Source organism: Ranitomeya variabilis, chromosome 2 (genome assembly GCF_051348905.1).
Source record: "Ranitomeya variabilis isolate aRanVar5 chromosome 2, aRanVar5.hap1, whole genome shotgun sequence".
Taxonomy (NCBI): Eukaryota; Metazoa; Chordata; class Amphibia; order Anura; family Dendrobatidae; genus Ranitomeya; species Ranitomeya variabilis.
Window position 1 is genome coordinate 80,719,742 of NC_135233.1, and position 19,046 is coordinate 80,738,787.

Here is a 19,046-nt window from a genome sequence, read left to right on the forward strand (position 1 = left end):
GACATAAACAACATAGATCGTCACAGTCAGGTAGAGCACACAATATTACTAAGCGTATGGCTAAGGACCATGTGTGCTTAATCTAAAACATTCTCCTTGTACAAAAATGATGCAATCTTCAATGCAAAACACTCTAAACAGTATAGTGTGTTACCGGGCCTAATGAATTCAAAACATTCTTATGAGAGTACAAGCAGCTATATTTGGGAAACTTCGATTAGTGCGTGCTGGGACTTTGGTCAACATTTTAATCATAGCATGGTGCTCACTGGGCAGTTAGATCAATAAATGTAATCAGAGGAGATTAATTGTTTATTAGTGAAAATCTAATAACACCGAGAGATTGGAATTTCTCTCCGCACTGCAGAATGACCGTGGTTCAGACACATAACCTGACACAGTGTGGGAGGATAGACAATGCACCACGTTTCCTGGATGTTTATTGCATTTTGATGCTTTTCTTCCATCTGTCAAAGAAGCTGCAATGTAATTAGAAAAAGCAGAAGCGTAACAACAATTATGCCACATGCTATAAAGAAATGCTGGAAATCATGATGTGATGCTTTGTTCAAAACTTCTTATTCACAATACATGATCATTATCATTGACATTTACAGCCAGCATTATAGGAGAGATGCTGAATACAGAAATTACAACATTGACTAAGTAAGTTCCTAGCAAAAGAACATAACACCAGTCACCTTAAATCTCATCTACATTATATACTTAAATGCTACTGATTTATTCATATCATTATGCAAATGCATTTAAAGAGTGAAAACATTTTTTTTCATGAATCAATATTACAATGGAAGATAAGAAACTTTGTAAGGCCATATTCACTCTATCAGTATTTGGTCAGTATTTTAAATCAGTATTTGTAAGCCAAAACCAGGAGTGGAACAATCAGAGGAAAAGTATAATAGAAACATATGCACCACTTCTGTATTTATCACCCACTCCTGGTTTTGGCTTACAAATATGATGTAAAATACTGACCAAATACTGAACATGTGAACGTGGCCTAATTTTGTATCTTGTTACAGAAAAAAATGCCTCTTCTCATATCATCAACTTCTCCACCATGCTTCTTTTACCTGCACTGGTGATTTAGGCTGGAGTAACACTAGCGACTAGTGTTGAGCGATACTTTCCGATACTTGAAAGTATCGGTATCGGATAGTATCGGCCGCAACCCGAAAAATATCGGATATCGCCGATACCGATACCCGATACCAATACAAGTCAATGGGACACCAAGTATCGGAAGGTATCCTGTATGGTTCCCAGGGTCTGAAGGAGATGAAACTCTCCTTCAGGCCCTGGGATCCATATTAATGTGTAAAATAAAGAATAAAAATAAAAAATATTGATATACTCACCCCTCCGACTCACGCGACCAATCACAAGCCGCGACGTCATCGAAGGTCCTTCACGCGCTCATTCTTAGGAACGGAGGCTGCCGGTTACATCGGTAAGGTCCAGGCTCCGTTGGAGGGGTGAGTATATCAATATTTTTTATTTTTATTCTTTATTTTACACATTAATATGGATCCCGATACCGATTCCCGATATCGCAAAAGTATCGGAACTCGGTATCGGAATTCCGATACCGCAAATATCGGCCGATACCCGATACTTGCGGTATCGGAATGCTCAACACTACTAGCGACTGTAAAATTGGTCCGATTTTGTTCCTGCAAAGTCGGACGAGTGTAAAGCAAGTGTCATGTATTTTTCATTCAAGTACAATCCGATTTTTGACACCTAGCATCCGATTTACATCTGATTTCAATGCAATTTTAACATGAGCTTTTACATAGAGCAATTCTCTATGTGATGTACATATTGTTTTCAAAGGAAATATTCTTGAAAACACACATATATATATATATATATATATATATATATATATACATAAATAGATTATAGATAAATAGATAGATAGATAAATAGATAGAAGCCGGCAATTCAGCAGCCGCGTACAGTAAAATCACAGCAGGACCAGACAGGATAGAAGAGATAGATTACATACAGTATATACACATAGAATAGATAGTTATACAGATGTCAGTGACATATATGATTAGTACAGTGCGTGTGCAGCTTTCTGTACATGTATTTAACCCCTTCACCCCAAAGCCTGTTTTCACCTAAGTGACACGGCCAATTTTTACAATTCTGACCACTGTCACTTTATGAGGTCATAACTCTGAAACGCTTCAACGGATCCTGGTGATTCTGAGACTGTTTTCTCGTGACATATTGTACTTTATGATAGTGGTAAAACTTCTTCGATATGATTTGCATTTATTTGTGAAAAAAACAGAAATTTGTAAAAAATTATGAAAATTTAGCAATTTTCAAATTTTTCGTTTTTATGCCCTTAAATTAGAGAGTTATATCACATAATATAGTTAATAAACAACATTTCCCACATGTCTGCTTTACATCAGCACAATTTTGGAAACATAATTTTTTTTGTTAGGGAGTTATAAGGGTTAAAAGTTGACCAGCGATTTCTCATTTTTGCAACAAAATTTGCAAAACCATTTTTTTTACGGACCACCTCACACTTGAAGTGACATTGAGGGGTCTATATGAAGAAAATGCCCAAAAGTGACACCATTCTAAAAACTGCACCCCTCAAGGTACTCAAAACCACATTCAAAAAGTTTATTAACCCTTCAGGTGCTTCACAGGAATTTTTGGAATGTTTAAAAAAAATTGAACATTTAACTTTTTTTTCACAAATTTTTTACTTCAGATCCAATTTGTTTTATTTTACCAAGGGTAACAGGAGAAATTGGACCAAAAAAGTCGTTGTACAATTTGTCCTGAGTATGCCGATACCCCACATGTTGGGGTAAACCATTGATTGGGCACATGGCAGAGCTCGGAAGGGAAGGAGCGCCATTTGACTTTTCAATGCAAAATTGGCTGGAATTGAGATCGGAACCCATGTCGTGTTTGGAGAGCCCCTGACGTGCCTAAACAGTGGAAACCCCCACAAGTGACACCATTTTGGAAAGTAGACCCTCTAAGGAACTAATCTAGATGTGTGGTGAGCACTAGGGTTGAGCGAAACGGGTCGATCATTTTCAAAAGTCGCCGACTTTTGGCTAAGTCGGCGTCTCATGAAACCCGATCCGACCCCTGTGCTTGTCGGCCATGCGGTACGCGACTTTCGCGCCAAAGTCGCGTTTCAATGACGCGAAAAGCGCCATTTCTCAGCCAATGAAGGTGAACGCAGAGTGTGGGCAGCGTGATGACATAGATCCTGGTCCCCACCATCTTAGAGAAGGGCATTGCAGTGATTGGCTTGCTGTCTGCGGCGTCACAGGGGCTATAAAGGGGCGTTCCCGCCGACCGCCATCTTACTGCTGCTGATCTGAGCTTGAGGACAGGTTGCTGCCGCTTCGTCAGAAGCAGGGAGAGCGTTAGGCAGGGTCCACTAACCACCAAATCGCTTGTGCTGCAGCGATTTCCACTGTCCAACACCACCTTCGGTGTGCAGGGACTGTGGAAGCTATTTTTTTTTTTTTTTCCCCTCAGCGCTGTAGCTCATTGGGCTGCCCTAGAAGGCTCCGTGATAGCTGTATTGCTGTGTGTACGCCACTGTGGAAACCAACTGCTTTTTTCAAAGCACATATCCTCTTGTTCCTTCCTTTCTGCACAGCTATCTTTTTTGTTTGTCCACACTTTTTATTTAATTTGTGCATCAGTCCACTCCTATTGCTGCCTGCCATACCTGGCTTACATTACTGCAGGGAGATAGTAATTGTAGGACAGTCCCTGTTTTTTTTTTGTTTTTTTTGTGGGAGATTAAGATTGGCATTTCTGCTACAGTGCCATCCCTGTGTGTGCCATCTCTCACTGAGTGGGCCATAGAAAGCCTATTTATTTTTTCCGTGATTTGTGTTCTAAATTCTACCTCAACACAAAAACACTACATCAATCAGTGGGAGAAAAATATTGGCCTCAGTCAGGGCTTGTGTGCCACTGCTGTGTGTGCTATCTCTCATTCAGTGGGCTATAGCAAGCCTATTTTTTTTTTTTTTTTTTTTTAAATATTATTTGGTTTCTAAAGTCTCCCTGAAAAAAAAAAAATACCTAAAAAAACAGTGGGAGAGTAATATTGCCCTTTCAGCTTGTGTGCCAGTCTTGACTCCTGGGTGTGCCACCTCTCTCCCTCTCATTCAGTGGGCCATAGAAAGCCTATTTATTTTTTTTTTTAAATATTATTGGGTTTCTAAAGTCTCCCTTAAAAAACAAAAAATACATAAAAAAACAGTGGGAGAGTAATATTGCCCTTTCAGCTTGTGTGCCAGGCTTGACTCCTGGGTGTGCCACCTCTCTCCCTCTCATTCAGTGGGCCATAGAAAGCCTATTTATTTTTTTTTTTAAATATTATTGGGTTTCTAAAGTCTCCCTTAAAAAACAAAAAATACATAAAAAAACAGTGGGAGAGTAATATTGCCCTTTCAGCTTGTGTGCCAGTCTTGACTCCTGGGTGTGCCACCTCTCTCCCTCTCATTCAGTGGGCCATAGAAAGCCTATTTATTTTTTTTTTTTAATATTATTGGGTTTCTAAAGTCTCCCTTAAAAAAAAAAAAAAACATAAAAAAACAGTGGGAGAGTAATATTGCCCTTTCAGCTTGTGTGCCAGTCTTGACTCCTGGGTGTGCCACCTCTCTCTCATTCAGTGGGCCATAGAAAGCATTTTTTTTTTTTTTCCTTGATTTGTGTTCTAAAATCTACCTCAACACAAAAACACTACATCAATCAGTGGGAGAAAAATATTGGCCTCAGTCAGGGCTTGTGTGCCACTGCTGTGTGTGCTATCTCTCATTCAGTGGGCTATAGAAAGCCTATTTATTTATTTATTTTTTTTCTTATTATTTGGTTTCTAAAGTCTCCCTGAAAAAAAAAAAAAAAACATAAAAAAACAGTGGGAGAGTAATATTGCTCTTTCAGCTTGTGTGCCAGTCTTGACTCCTGGGTGTGCCACCTCTCTCCCTCTCATTCAGTGGGCCATAGAAAGCCTATTTATTTTTTTTTTTAAATATTATTGGGTTTCTAAAGTCTCCCTTAAAAAACAAAAAATACATAAAAAAACAGTGGGAGAGTAATATTGCCCTTTCAGCTTGTGTGCCAGTCTTGACTCCTGGGTGTGCCACCTCTCTCTCTCATTCAGTGGGCCATAGAAAGGCTATTTTTTTTTTGGTTTTTTTAATATTATTTGGTTTCTAAAGTCTCCCTGAAAAAAAAAAAAAAAACATAAAAAAACAGTGGGAGAGTAATATTGCCCTTTCAGCTTGTGTGCCAGTCTTGACTCCTGGGTGTGCCACCTCTCTCCCTCTCATTCAGTGGGCCATAGAAAGCCTATTTATTTTTTTTTTAAATATTATTGGGTTTCTAAAGTCTCCCTTAAAAAACAAAAAATACATAAAAAAACAGTGGGAGAGTAATATTGCCCTTTCAGCTTGTGTGCCAGGCTTGACTCCTGGGTGTGCCACCTCTCTCCCTCTCATTCAGTGGGCCATAGAAAGCCTATTTATTTATTTTTTTAAATATTATTGGGTTTCTAAAGTCTCCCTTAAAAAACAAAAAATACATAAAAAAACAGTGGGAGAGTAATATTGCCCTTTCAGCTTGTGTGCCAGTCTTGACTCCTGGGTGTGCCACCTCTCTCCCTCTCATTCAGTGGGCCATAGAAAGCCTATTTATTTTTTTTTTTAAATATTATTGGGTTTCTAAAGTCTCCCTTAAAAAAAAAAAAAACATAAAAAAACAGTGGGAGAGTAATATTGCCCTTTCAGCTTGTGTGCCAGTCTTGACTCCTGGGTGTGCCACCTCTCTCTCATTCAGTGGGCCATAGAAAGCATTTTTTTTTTTTCCTTGATTTGTGTTCTAAAATCTACCTCAACACAAAAACACTACATCAATCAGTGGGAGAAAAATATTGGCCTCAGTCAGGGCTTGTGTGCCACTGCTGTGTGTGCTATCTCTCATTCAGTGGGCTATAGAAAGCCTATTTATTTATTTATTTTTTTTCTTATTATTTGGTTTCTAAAGTCTCCCTGAAAAAAAAAAAAAAAACATAAAAAAACAGTGGGAGAGTAATATTGCCCTTTCAGCTTGTGTGCCAGTCTTGACTCCTGGGTGTGCCACCTCTCTCCCTCTCATTCAGTGGGCCATAGAAAGCCTATTTATTTTTTTTTTTAAATATTATTGGGTTTCTAAAGTCTCCCTTAAAAAACAAAAAATACATAAAAAAACAGTGGGAGAGTAATATTGCCCTTTCAGCTTGTGTGCCAGTCTTGACTCCTGGGTGTGCCACCTCTCTCTCTCTTTCAGTGGGCCATGGAAAGGCTATTTTTTTTTTGGTTTTTTTAATATTATTTGGTTTCTAAAGTCTCCCTGAAAAAAAAAAAAAAAAAACATAAAAAAACAGTGGGAGAGTAATATTGCCCTTTCAGCTTGTGTGCCAGTCTTGACTCCTGGGTGTGCCACCTCTCTCCCTTTCATTCAGTGGGCCATAAAAAGCCTATTTATTTATTTTTTTAAATATTATTGGGTTTCTAAAGTCTCCCTTAAAAAACAAAAAATACATAAAAAAACAGTGGGAGAGTAATATTGCCCTTTCAGCTTGTGTGCCAGGCTTGACTCCTGGGTGTGCCACCTCTCTCTCTCATTCAGTGGGCCATAGAAAGGCTATTTTTTTTTTTGGTTTTTTTAATATTATTTGGTTTCTAAAGTCTCCCTGAAAAAAAAAAAAAAAACATAAAAAAACAGTGGGAGAGTAATATTGCCCTTTCAGCTTGTGTGCCAGGCTTGACTCCTGGGTGTGCCACCTCTCTCTCTCATTCAGTGGGCCATAGAAAGGCTATTTTTTTTTTTGGTTTTTTTAATATTATTTGGTTTCTAAAGTCTCCCTGAAAAAAAAAAAAAAAACATAAAAAAACAGTGGGAGAGTAATATTGCCCTTTCAGCTTGTGTGCCAGTCTTGACTCCTGGGTGTGCCACCTCTCTCCCTTTCATTCAGTGGGCCATAGAAAGCCTATTTATTTTTTTTTTAAATATTATTGGGTTTCTAAAGTCTCCCTTAAAAAACAAAAAATACATAAAAAAACAGTGGGAGAGTAATATTGCCCTTTCAGCTTGTGTGCCAGTCTTGACTCCTGGGTGTGCCACCTCTCTCCCTTTCATTCAGTGGGCCATAGAAAGCCTATTTATTTTTTTTTTTAAATATTATTGGGTTTCTAAAGTCTCCCTTAAAAAACAAAAAATACATAAAAAAACAGTGGGAGAGTAATATTGCCCTTTCAGCTTGTGTGCCAGTCTTGACTCCTGGGTGTGCCACCTCTCTCCCTTTCATTCAGTGGGCCATAGAAAGCCTATTTATTTTTTTTTTTTTAATATTATTGGGTTTCTAAAGTCTCCCTTAAAAAACAAAAAATACATAAAAAAACAGTGGGAGAGTAATATTGCCCTTTCAGCTTGTGTGCCAGTCTTGACTCCTGGGTGTGCCACCTCTCTCTCTCATTCAGTGGGCCATAGAAAGGCTATTTTTTTTTTTTGTTTTTTTAATATTATTTGGTTTCTAAAGTCTCCCTGAAATAAAAAAAAAACTTAAAAAAACAGTGGGAGAGTAATATTGCCCTTTCAGCTTGTGCGCCAGTCTTGACTCCTGGGTGTGCCACCTCTCTCTCTCTAATTGTGGGCCATAGAAAGCCTTTTTTTTTTTTTTTTTTTTTTAATATTATTTGGTTTCTAAAGTCTCCCTGAGAAAAAAAAAAAATAAATTAGGTGGGAGATTAATATTGACATTAGTGCTTGAGTGACAGTCCTGCGTGTGTGTCATCTCTGTGATTTTGTGCCACAGAAAACAGAGTGTGTAACATTGTGCCTGATTTTCCTTGTGGTCTCACCAACCTGTTAAGGGATATTGAAATCATACTGAAGTTATAGCTCACCGTGTAAGGCTGGGGTCACACATGCGAGTTTTACGGACGTAAGAGCGCAGAAACTACGTCCGTAAAACTCGCATTACATACTGCACAATTATTCTCAATGGGGCTGCTCCTATTAGCCGTATATTACGGTTCAGTATTATACGGCTTTCTACGGCCGTACAAAATCGCAGCATGCTGCGTTTGTCAGCGTACTGCGCAAATAATACGCCAATGAAAGTCTATGGGGGCGCGAAAAATACGGATTCCACACGGACCTGCAGTGTGACTTGCGAGAAATACGCAGCGCTGTTAGTGAAAAGTCGGTAATTCAATTGCCGGCTTTTCATTTCTCCTGCACAAACCCGACAGGATATGAGACATGGTTTACATACAGTAAACCATCTCATATCCCCTTTTTTGTTGCATATTCCACACTACTAATGTTAGTAGTGTGTATGTGCAAAATTTCAGCGCTGTAGCTGCTGAAATAAAGGGTTAAATGGCGGAAAAAATTGGCGTGGGCTCCCGCGCAATTTTCTCCGCCAGAGTGGTAAAGCCAGTGACTGAGGGCAGATATTAATAGCCAGGAGAGGGTCCATGGTTATTGGCCCCCCCGTGGCTAAAAACATCTGCCCCCAGCCACCCCAGAAAAGGCACATCTGGAAGATGCGCCAATTCTGGCACTTGGCCACTCTCTTCCCACTCCCTGTAGCGGTGGGATATGGGGTAATGAAGGGTTAATGCCACCTTGCTATTGTAAGGTGACATTAAGCCAGATTAATAATGGAGAGGCGTCAATTATGACACCTATCCATTATTAATCCAATTGTAGGAAAGGGTTAAAAAACACACACACACATGATTACAAAGTAGTTTAATGAAATAAACACAGCGGTTGTTGTAATAATTTATTGTTCTCCCATTCCATTTCCAGGACCTCGCTTGGCAACATAATAAACGCACAAGATACATACCTTCTGCTGTCAGATCTCGTCCCACGAAGTAATCCATCTGAAGGGGTTAACTAATATTACAGGCAGGAGCCCTGCAAATGCAGCTGTGCTCCGTGCTTGTAATCCCCGGGGAATGAATGAAATGTAGGTCATTGACCTACATTTCCTTCAGTCGCGGTGATGCGCCCCCTGGTGGATGTTCTCATGAACTGCAGCCTGGGAACTTTTTCCCACGCTCCAGGTCATATGAGGACATCCACCAGGGGGCGCATCACCGCGACTGAAGGAAATGTAGGTCAATGACCTACATTTCATTCATTCCCCGGGGATTACAAGCACGGAGCACAGCTGCATTTGCAGGGCTCCTGCCTGTAATATTAGTTAACCCCTTCAGATGGATTACTTCGTGGGACGAGATCTGACAGCAGAAGGTATGTATCTTGTGCGTTTATTATGTTGCCAAGCGAGGTCCTGGAAATGGAATGGGAGAACAATAAATTATTACAACAACCGCTGTGTTTATTTCATTAAACTACTTTGTAATCATGTGTGTGTGTGTTTTTTAACCCTTTCCTACAATTGGATTAATAATGGATAGGTGTCATAATTGACGCCTCTCCATTATTAATCTGGCTTAATGTCACCTTACAATAGCAAGGTGGCATTAACCCTTCATTACCCCATATCCCACCGCTACAGGGAGTGGGAAGAGAGTGGCCAAGTGCCAGAATAGGTGCATCTTCCAGATGTGCCTTTTCTGGGGTGGCTGGGGGCAGATGTTTTTAGCCACGGGGGGGCCAATAACCATGGACCCTCTCCTGGCTATTAATATCTGCCCTCAGTCACTGGCTTTACCACTCTGGCGGAGAAAATTGCGCGGGAGCCCACGCCAATTTTTTCCGCCATTTAACCCTTTATTTCAGCAGCTACAGCGCTGAAATTTTGCACATACACACTACTAACATTAGTAATGTGGAATATGCAAAAAAAAAGGGGATATGAGATGGTTTACTGTATGTAAACCATGTCTCATATCCTGTCGGGTTTGTGCAGGAGAAATGAAAAGCCGGCAATTGAATTAGCGGCTGTTCACAGATATCGCGCTGAATGAAATCTAAATACAGAATATATATATATGTGTCTCAATGACATATATATATATATATACTGTATATATGTTTTCCCTAACATTTGAGCACATAAATCCATTAGATGTCGGTTTTGCAAGCCTGCGCGAAAATCTCGCAGTACGGATGCCATACGGATTACATACGGAGGATGCCATGCGCAAAATACGCTGAAACACCCTGACTACGGATCAATATTTTGGGGACATTTCTCCGTATTACGGCCGTAGTACGGACGTATAATACGTGGCGTATTTTCTTACGCCATGTGTGACCCCAGCCTAAGTTGTTTGACAGCAACAAATAAAGTTACTTTGGTTAAGATTTTAAAACAATGAGGAAGTCTGGTGCAAGAGGTCGTCGTGGGCGTTCATTGTCAGCTGGTAATGATGGTAGTGGTAGTGGAGCATCAGGTGGTCGTGGGGATAAAAATATTCCACCTAAGTCTGGAGCTGTGGAGCCAGTTTCGTCGTCAGGCTACACAAGGCCTCGAACGCTCTCTTTTCTGGGAGTAGGAAAACCGCTTTTAAAGGCGGAGCAGCAACAGCAAGTTTTGGCTTACATTGCAGACTCAGCCTCTAGCTCTTTTGCCTCCTCTTCCGAAACTGGTAAATGTAAAAGCAGCGCGTCGCTTGTGGATGTTCACGGTCAGGGACAAGTCGCTTCCTTGTCCTCCTCAGCAAAAACTACAACAAGAGAGAAGGATGCAGCAGGCGACACAACGGGTCACTCCATGGAGCTCTTTACACATACCGTCCCTGGCTTAGAAAGTGAAACATTTAACAGGCCATGCCCATTACAAGTATATTCTGACATGGAGTGCACTGATGCACAGCCACAGCCAGAGTACTATGCTGCTCCTTTGACTCAGACCACCACATTGCCCTCTCAGGGTACAGATCCACAATCAGACCCTGATGAGACTATGTTGCCCCGCCACGAACGCTATACCACCGACCGACACAGTGACACAGACGAAGTTGCACACGAGCTCGAAGAGGAGGTAATAGATGACCCAGTTATTGACCCCGATTGGCAGCCATTGGGGGAACAGGGTGCAGGCGGCAGTAGTTCAGAAGCGGAGGTGGAGGAGGGGCCGCAGCAGGCATCAACATCGCAACAGGTTCCATCTGCCGGGCCCGTATCTGGCCCAAAACGCGTGTCAAAGCCAAAACCTGTTGGAGCACAGCGTTGCCATCCGGTTAAAGCTCAGTCTGCAATCCCTGAAAAGGGATCCGAGTCTAGGAAGAGTGCAGTCTGGCATTTTTTTAAACAACATCCAACTGATCAGCGCAAAGTCATCTGTCAAAAATGTTCAACTAGCTTAAGCAGAGGTCAGAATCTGAAAAGTCTAAATACTAGTTGCATGCATAGACACTTAACCACCATGCATTTTCAAGCCTGGACTAACTACCAAACGTCCCTCAAGGTTGTAGCACCCTCGGCCAATGAAGCTAGTCAGCAACGCAACATCCCTTCCGTCACTGTAAGGCCACCATTTTCCGCACCACCGGCAGTATCTGTGCAGGTTTCTTTGCCAGCCAAAAGCAGTCAGGGTCAGGGAATCACCAGTTTTGTAGGAGGAAATATTGCATCTAGGGCACCGGCGGAAACAATACCGTCTCCAACCGTCTCTCAGTCTGCCATGTACACCGGCACACCCGAAAGTTCCACGATCTCCAGCTCTCCAGTCCAGCTCACCCTACATGAGACTCTGGTTAGAAAAAGGAAGTACTTATCCTCGCATCCGCGTACACAGTGTTTTAACGCCCACATAGCTAGACTAATCTCGTTAGAGATGATGCCCTACCGGTTAGTTGAAAGCGAAGCTTTCAAAGCCCTGATGGAGTACGCTGAACCACGATACGAGCTACCCAGTCGACACTTTTTTTCCAGAAAAGCCATCCCAGCCCTGCACCAGCATGTTAAACAGCGCATCGTCCATGCACTCAGGCAATCTGTGAGTACAAAGGTGCACCTGACTACAGATGCATGGACCAGTAGGCATGGCCAGGGACGTTATGTGTCCATCACGGCACACTGGGTGAATGTGGTGGATGCAGGGTCCACAGGCGACATCAATTTAGGGACAGTTGTGCCTAGCCCACGGTCTAGGAAACAGTTGGCTGTAGGCGTTCGCACCCCCTCCTCCTCCTCGTCCTCCTGCAGAAGCTACAGCTCTTCCACAGAACGCAGTCTGCCAACCACTCCATCGGCAGATGACACTGTTGCACACCAGTTGTCCCATTATGGGCCAGCTACTGCCAAGCGTCAGCAGGCTGTATTGGCTATGAAGTGCTTGAGCGACAACAGACACACCGCGGAAGTTCTGTCCGAGTTCTTGCAACAAGAAACACAGTCGTGGCTGGGCACAGTAGATCTTGAGGCAGGCAAGGTAGTGAGTGATAACGGAAGGAATTTCATGGCTGCCATCTCCCTTTCCCAACTGAAACACATTCCTTGCCTGGCTCACACCTTAAACCTGGTGGTGCAGTGCTTATTGAAAACTTATCCTGGGTTCTCCGACCTGCTCCTCAAAGTGCGTGCACTTTGCTCACATATCCGACGTTCGCCTGTACACGCCAGCCGTATGCAGACCTATCAGCGGTCTTTGAACCTTCCCCAGCATCGCCTAATCATAGACGTTGCAACAAGGTGGAACTCAACACTGCACATGCTTCAGAGACTGTGCGAACAGAGGCGTGCTGTTATTTATTTGTGGGAGGATACACGGGCAGGCAGTAGGATGGCAGACATGGAGTTGTCAGGTGTGCAGTGGTCTAAGATACAAGACATGTGTCAAGTCCTTCAGTGTTTTGAGGAATGCACACGGCTGGTTAGTGCAGACAACGCCGTAATAAGCATGAGCATCCCCCTAATGCGTCTGCTGATGCAAAGTTTGACGCACATAAAGGAGCAGGCGTCTGCACCAGAGGAAGAGGAAAGCCTTGATGACAGTCAGCCATTGTCTGGTCAGGGCAGTGTACAGGACGAGGTAGCGGGCGAAGAGGAGGTGGAGGACGAGGAGGATGATGGGGATGAGTATATTTTTAATGCCGAACCTTTCCCGGGGGCACAGGAAATTGGTTGCGTGTCACGGCCGGGTTCTGGTTTTTTGAGGGACACAAGTGACGTAGATTTGCCTGCAACTGCCCCTCAACCAATCACAACCGGAGATTTGACAACTGGAACTTTGGCCCACATGGCGGATTATGCCTTACGTATCCTAAAAAGGGACACACGCATTACGAAAATGATGAACGATGACGATTACTGGTTGGCCTGCCTCCTTGATCCACGCTATAAAGGCAAATTGCAAAATATTATGCCACATGAGAACTTGGAACTAATATTAGCAACCAAACAATCAACTCTTGTTGACCGTTTGCTTCAGGCATTCCCAGCACACAGCGCACGTGATCGTTCTCACACGAGCTCCAGGGGGCAGCAGACTAGGAGTGTTAGGGGTGCACACATCAGAAGTGGCGTTGGACAGAGGGGTTTTCTGACCAGGTTGTGGAGTGATTTTGCTATGACCGCAGACAGGACAGGTACTGCTGCATCAATTGAAAGTGACAGGAGACAACATTTGTCCAGTATGGTTACTAACTATTTTTCATCCCTTATCGATGTTCTCCCTCAACCGTCATTCCCATTTGATTACTGGGCCTCCAAATTAGACACCTGGCCAGAATTGGCAGAATATGCATTGCAGGAGCTTGCTTGCCCGGCAGCAAGTGTCCTATCAGAAAGAGTATTCAGTGCTGCAGGTTCAATATTAACCGAAAAAAGGACTCGTCTGGCTACCCAAAATGTTGACGATCTAACATTCATTAAAATGAACCACAACTGGATTTCGAAATCTTTTGCCCCACCTTGCCCGGCCGACACCTAGCTTTCCTATGAAAGGCTCTTGCCTGTGAATTACTTTTCTAATGTCTAATTTGCTGCAGCTGATTGTACAGCATACGACATGTTTACACCTCCCTAAATGGCCAAACTCCCCACACGGGGCCGTGGTATCGCGACTTGGCGCAAGCACCCGTGAGACTGCTGTTTGTCTGAAGAGGTGGGTGTGCTCGCTTTTGGTTGACGGCATTGCTACTGGGTCCCTCATAGTACAATGTAGTGTCTCTGGCGGTGGTGGTGCACACCCAACGTCAGACACACCGTTGTAACATGAGGGGCCCTGGGGCGGTCCCGCCGGCCTCTAGAGAGTTCCCCCCTACCCCAGCTCAAAATGTGCTCTACCACATGCAAAATTATGTCGCACAGCTCCACCAATCTTTAGTCTATTCGCTGACATCATTCAATGTCTGGCACTGACAATACAAATTTGTAGACATCTACGATGCAACTTAAAGTAGTCTGTGTCTGTGTCCTATATTGGCACCATTAAATAGTTACTGCCAAATTACTATGTCAGAAACTCAGCAGATGAGCCCACCCCTGTACCTAAGTATGCCACCTTTTTTTTTGTTTTGGTTGTTTTGCGAGACATTAACATCTATTTATATTTTGGGAGTACTGGGACAGACACTCCTTGCACTACTCCTCCACTCACCACCAAGCTGCCCGTGTATCCATGTAACCGCTGTAAAACTGCCATGAGCCTATTGTTTGTTATTTTAGGCCTTTGAAGCCTGTCTGCGGTCCCTCCTTCCACTAGTCCTCCACTGACCAGACCACTGCTGCCCGTGTACCCCTGGAACCAATTATAAAGTGCCTACAGCCAGCCCATTTTCTTATGTTAGGCCTTTGAAGCCTGTCTGCGGTCCCTACTTTAAATACTCCTCCACTGACCACCAAGCTGCCTGCCCGTGTATCCATGTAACCGCTGTAAAACTGCCATGAGCCTATTGTTTGTTATTTTAGGCCTTTTAAGCCTGTCTGCGGTCCCTCCTTCCACTAGTCCTCCACTGACCAGACCACTGCTGCCCGTGTACCCCTGGAACCAATTATAAAGTGCCTACAGCCAGCCCATTTTTTTATGTTAGGCCTTTGAAGCCTGTCTGCGGTCCCTCCTTCCACTAGTCCTCCACTGGCCAGACCACTGCTGCCCGTGTACCCCTGGAACCAATTATAAAGTGCCTACAGCCAGCCCATTTTCTTATGTTAGGCCTTTGAAGCCTGTCTGCGGTCCCTACTTTAAATACTCCTCCACTGACCACCAAGCTGCCTGCCCGTGTATCCATGTAACCGCTGTAAAACTGCCATGAGCCTATTGTTTGTTATGTTAGGCCTTTGATAGCCTGTCTGCGGTCCCTACTTTAAATACTCCTCCACTCACCACCAAGCTGCCTGCCCGTCTATCCATGTAACCGCTGTAAAACTGCAATGAGCCTATTGTTTGTTATTTTAGGCCTTTGATAGCCTGTCTGCGGCCCCTACTTGCAATACTCCTCCACTGACCACAATGCTGCCTGGAGTGCCTGCCTGTGTATCCATGTAACCGATGTAAAACTGCCATGACTGCCTACTGTTTGTTATTTTAGGCCTTTGATAGCCTGTCTGCAGCCCCTACTTGCAATACTCCTCCACTGACCACACCAATGCTGCCCGTGTACCCCTGGAACCTATTTAAAAGTTCATAGAGCCTAGTTATATATTTTATTTACTATTAATAAGGCCATGATGGACTACGCTGTACCACGCTACAAGCTAACCAGTCGACACTTCTTTTGCGAGAAAAGCCATCCCAACCCTCCACCAGCATGTAGAAGACCGCATTGTCCATGCACTCTGGCAATCTGTGAGTACAAAGGTGCACCTGACAACAGACGCATGGACCTGTAGGCATGGCCACGGAAGATTACGTGTCCATTACGGCGCAATGGGTTAATGTGGTGGATGCATGGTCCACAGGGGACAGCCTACTAAGTCTGTCTGCAGTCCCTAATTCAAATTGTCCTCCACTGTCTAAATCGGAGCTTCCACCTTCTGGCTTTCGGCCTATAGTATCAGAAATTAAACTGCATTTGGCCTTCAACTTTGGTTAGGGCCTACTAACGGCTTCTGCCCCTCCCTGGTGTTGCCCTCAACTAAATAAAGCTGAGCTTCAACCTTCTGCTCCAAATTACCATTTTAAAAAATGCAATAGGCTTTTCCGGCCTACTAAAGGTGTCTGTCTGTGTGCCCCTGCCTGGTGTTGTCCTCAACTAAATAAAGCTGAGCTTCAACCTTCCGGCTCTCATTAAGTGGTTTTAAAAAAAAAAAATGGTGGTTAGGGCCTACTAACGGCTTCTGCCCCTCCCTGGTGTTGCCCTCAACTAAATAAAGCTGAGCTTCAACCTTCTGCTCCAAATTACCATTTTAAAAAATGCAATAGGCTTTTCCGGCCTACTAAAGGTGTCTGTCTGTGTGCCCCTGCCTGGTGTTGTCCTCAACTAAATAAAGCTGAGCTTCAACCTTCCGGCTCTCATTAAGTGGTTTTAAAAAAAAAAAATGGTGGTTAGGGCCTACTAACGGCTTCTGCCCCTCCCTGGTGTTGCCCTCAACTAAATAAAGCTGAGCTTCAACCTTCTGCTCCAAATTACCATTTTAAAAAATGCAATAGGCTTTTCCGGCCTACTAAAGGTGTCTGCCCCTCCCTGGTGTTGTCCTCAACTGAACAAAGCTGAGCTTCCACATTCTGGCTTTCGCCCTATACTATCAGATATTAAACTGCATTTGGCCTACTAGTGTGGTTAGGCCCTTGAAACAGTGTCTGCTGCTCTTGGGTTTGCTACTCCACTGAACAAAGCAATGCCGCCTGTTTAGTCCTGTTACCAATTTTGAACTGCATGTAGCCTACTTTATTCTTTGGCCCTATATCTGTTTCCTCCTCATCCTGCCCATTGCCCAGCCACTGCTAAATGAGTCTGCTGGTACATTGACCTAGACCACTACATTCCCCTTGTACTCTACACAGCCAGAATCTGACCCTGCTGAAAGTAAGGTTCCCCTTCCCGCATGTTATACCACCTTACACAGGGACAAAGAGGAAGGTGCAGATGAAAGTGCAGGTTCCTTCATCAGGTGGGGGGGCATACTCGTTGGCGACGTCACTGGCACAGGGCCCCTCAGAGTACGCAAAAGTGTCGCTGCTGGTGGGAGGCGCCCCCGCCATGCAAACACACCGCCGTACTTTGAGGGGCCCTGTGCCAGTGGCAATGCGAACGAGTGGGCCCCCCCCTGCTTGCTCAGGATCACAGCACTTGCAACTTTTAAATACTTACCTTTCCCTGCAACACCGCCGTGACGTAGTCCGCATTTCCTGGGCCCACGAAAAACTTGAGCCAGCCCTACTCCCCCCACAACTTTCCCCCAATTCCCTATGCCCAACTATTATTATACAGTTAATTAAGATTGGCAAGCTTCAGAAACAAGAATGGATGTTTTTGGCATTAAAATGGGCACTGTAGGTGTTTTCCTGGCCTCCACTCACTGCCGACTATGCTTCCCCATTGACTTGCATTGGGTTTCGTGTTTCGGTCGATCCCCGACTTTTAGCGATAATCGGCCGACTGCACTCGACTCGACTCTGGACAAAATCGGGTTTCCCAAAACCCTACTCGATCTTAAAAAAATGAAAGTCGCTCAACCCTAGTGAGCACTTTGAACCTCCAAGTGCTTCACAGAAGTTTATAATGTAGAGCCGTAAAAAAAATTAATATTAATTTTCACAAAAAATGATCTTTTTGCCCCCAATTTTTTATTTTCCCAAGGGTAGCAGGATAAATTGGACCCCAAAAGTTGTTGTGCAATTTGTCCTGAGTACGCTGATACTTCATATATGGGGATAAACCACTGTTTGGGTGCATGGCAGAGCTCGGAAGGGAAGGAGCGCCATTTGACTTTTCAATGCAAAATTGGCTGGAATTGAGATCGGAACCCATGTCGTGTTTGGAGAGCCCCTGACGTGCCTAAACAGTGGAAACCCCCACAACTGACACCATTTTGGAAAGAAGACCCCCTAAGGAACTTATCTAGATTTGTGGTGAGCACTTTTAACCCCCAATTGTTTCACTAAAGTTTAGAATGTAGCGCTGTGAAAATTAAAAAATCATTTTTTCTTTACACAAAATGATGTTTTAGCCCGCAATTTTTTTTCCCCAAGGGTAACAGGAGAAATTGGACCACAAAAGTTATTGTCCAATTTGTACTGAGTACGCTGATACCCCATACATTGGGGGGAACCACTGTTTGGGCGCACGGCAGAGCTTGGAAGGGAAGGAGCGCCGTTTGAAATGCAGACTTAGATGGATTGGTCTGCAGGTGTCATGTTGCATTTGCAGAGCCCCTGATGTACCTAAACAGTAGAAACCCCCCACAAGTGACCCCATATTGGAAACTAGACCCCCCACGGAACTTATCTAGATGTGTTGTGAGAACTTTGAACTAACAAGTGTTTCACTACAGTTTATCACGCAGAGCCATGAAAATAAAAAATATTTTTTTTTCCACGAAAATTATATTTTAGCCCCCACATTCTTATTTTCCCAAGGGTAACAGGAGAAATTGGACAACAAAAGTTGTTGTCCAATTTGTCCTGAGTACGCTGATACCCCATATATGGGGGGGAACCACTGTTTGGGCGCACGGCAGAGCTCGGAAGGGAAGGAGCGCCGTTTGAAATGCAGACTTAGATGGATTGGTCTGCAGGTGTCATGTTGCATTTGCAGAGCCCCTGATGTACCTAAACAGTAGAAACCCCCCACAAGTGACCCCATATTGGAAACTAGACCCCCCACGGAATTTATCTAGATGTGTTGTGAGAACTTTGAACCCCCAAGTGTTTCACTACAGTTTATAACGCAGAGCCGCGAAAATAAAAAATATATTTTTTTCCACGAAAATTATATTTTAGCCCCCACGTTTTTATTTTCCCAAGGGTAACAGGACAAATTGGACCCCAAAAGTTGTTGTCCAACTTGTTCTGAGAACGCTGATACCCCATATGTTGGGGGGAACCACTGTTTGGGCGCACAGGAGAACTCGGAAGGGAAGGAGCACTGTTTTAGTTTTTC

The 19,046-nt window shown here is 43.7% G+C and overlaps 1 long non-coding RNA gene across 2 annotated transcripts in view; it reads right to left on the reverse strand.

Moving 5' to 3' along the window:
* Nucleotides 1-357: 357 nt before the first annotated feature.
* The window catches only part of LOC143809118 (uncharacterized), a 98,468-nt gene continuing 79,779 nt past the window's right edge, over nucleotides 358-19,046 (reverse strand). For both annotated transcript variants that reach the window (XR_013222078.1, XR_013222080.1), the window contains one exon: nucleotides 358-479. This is a non-coding gene — a long non-coding RNA (uncharacterized LOC143809118). The remainder of the gene's footprint in view (nucleotides 480-19,046) is intronic.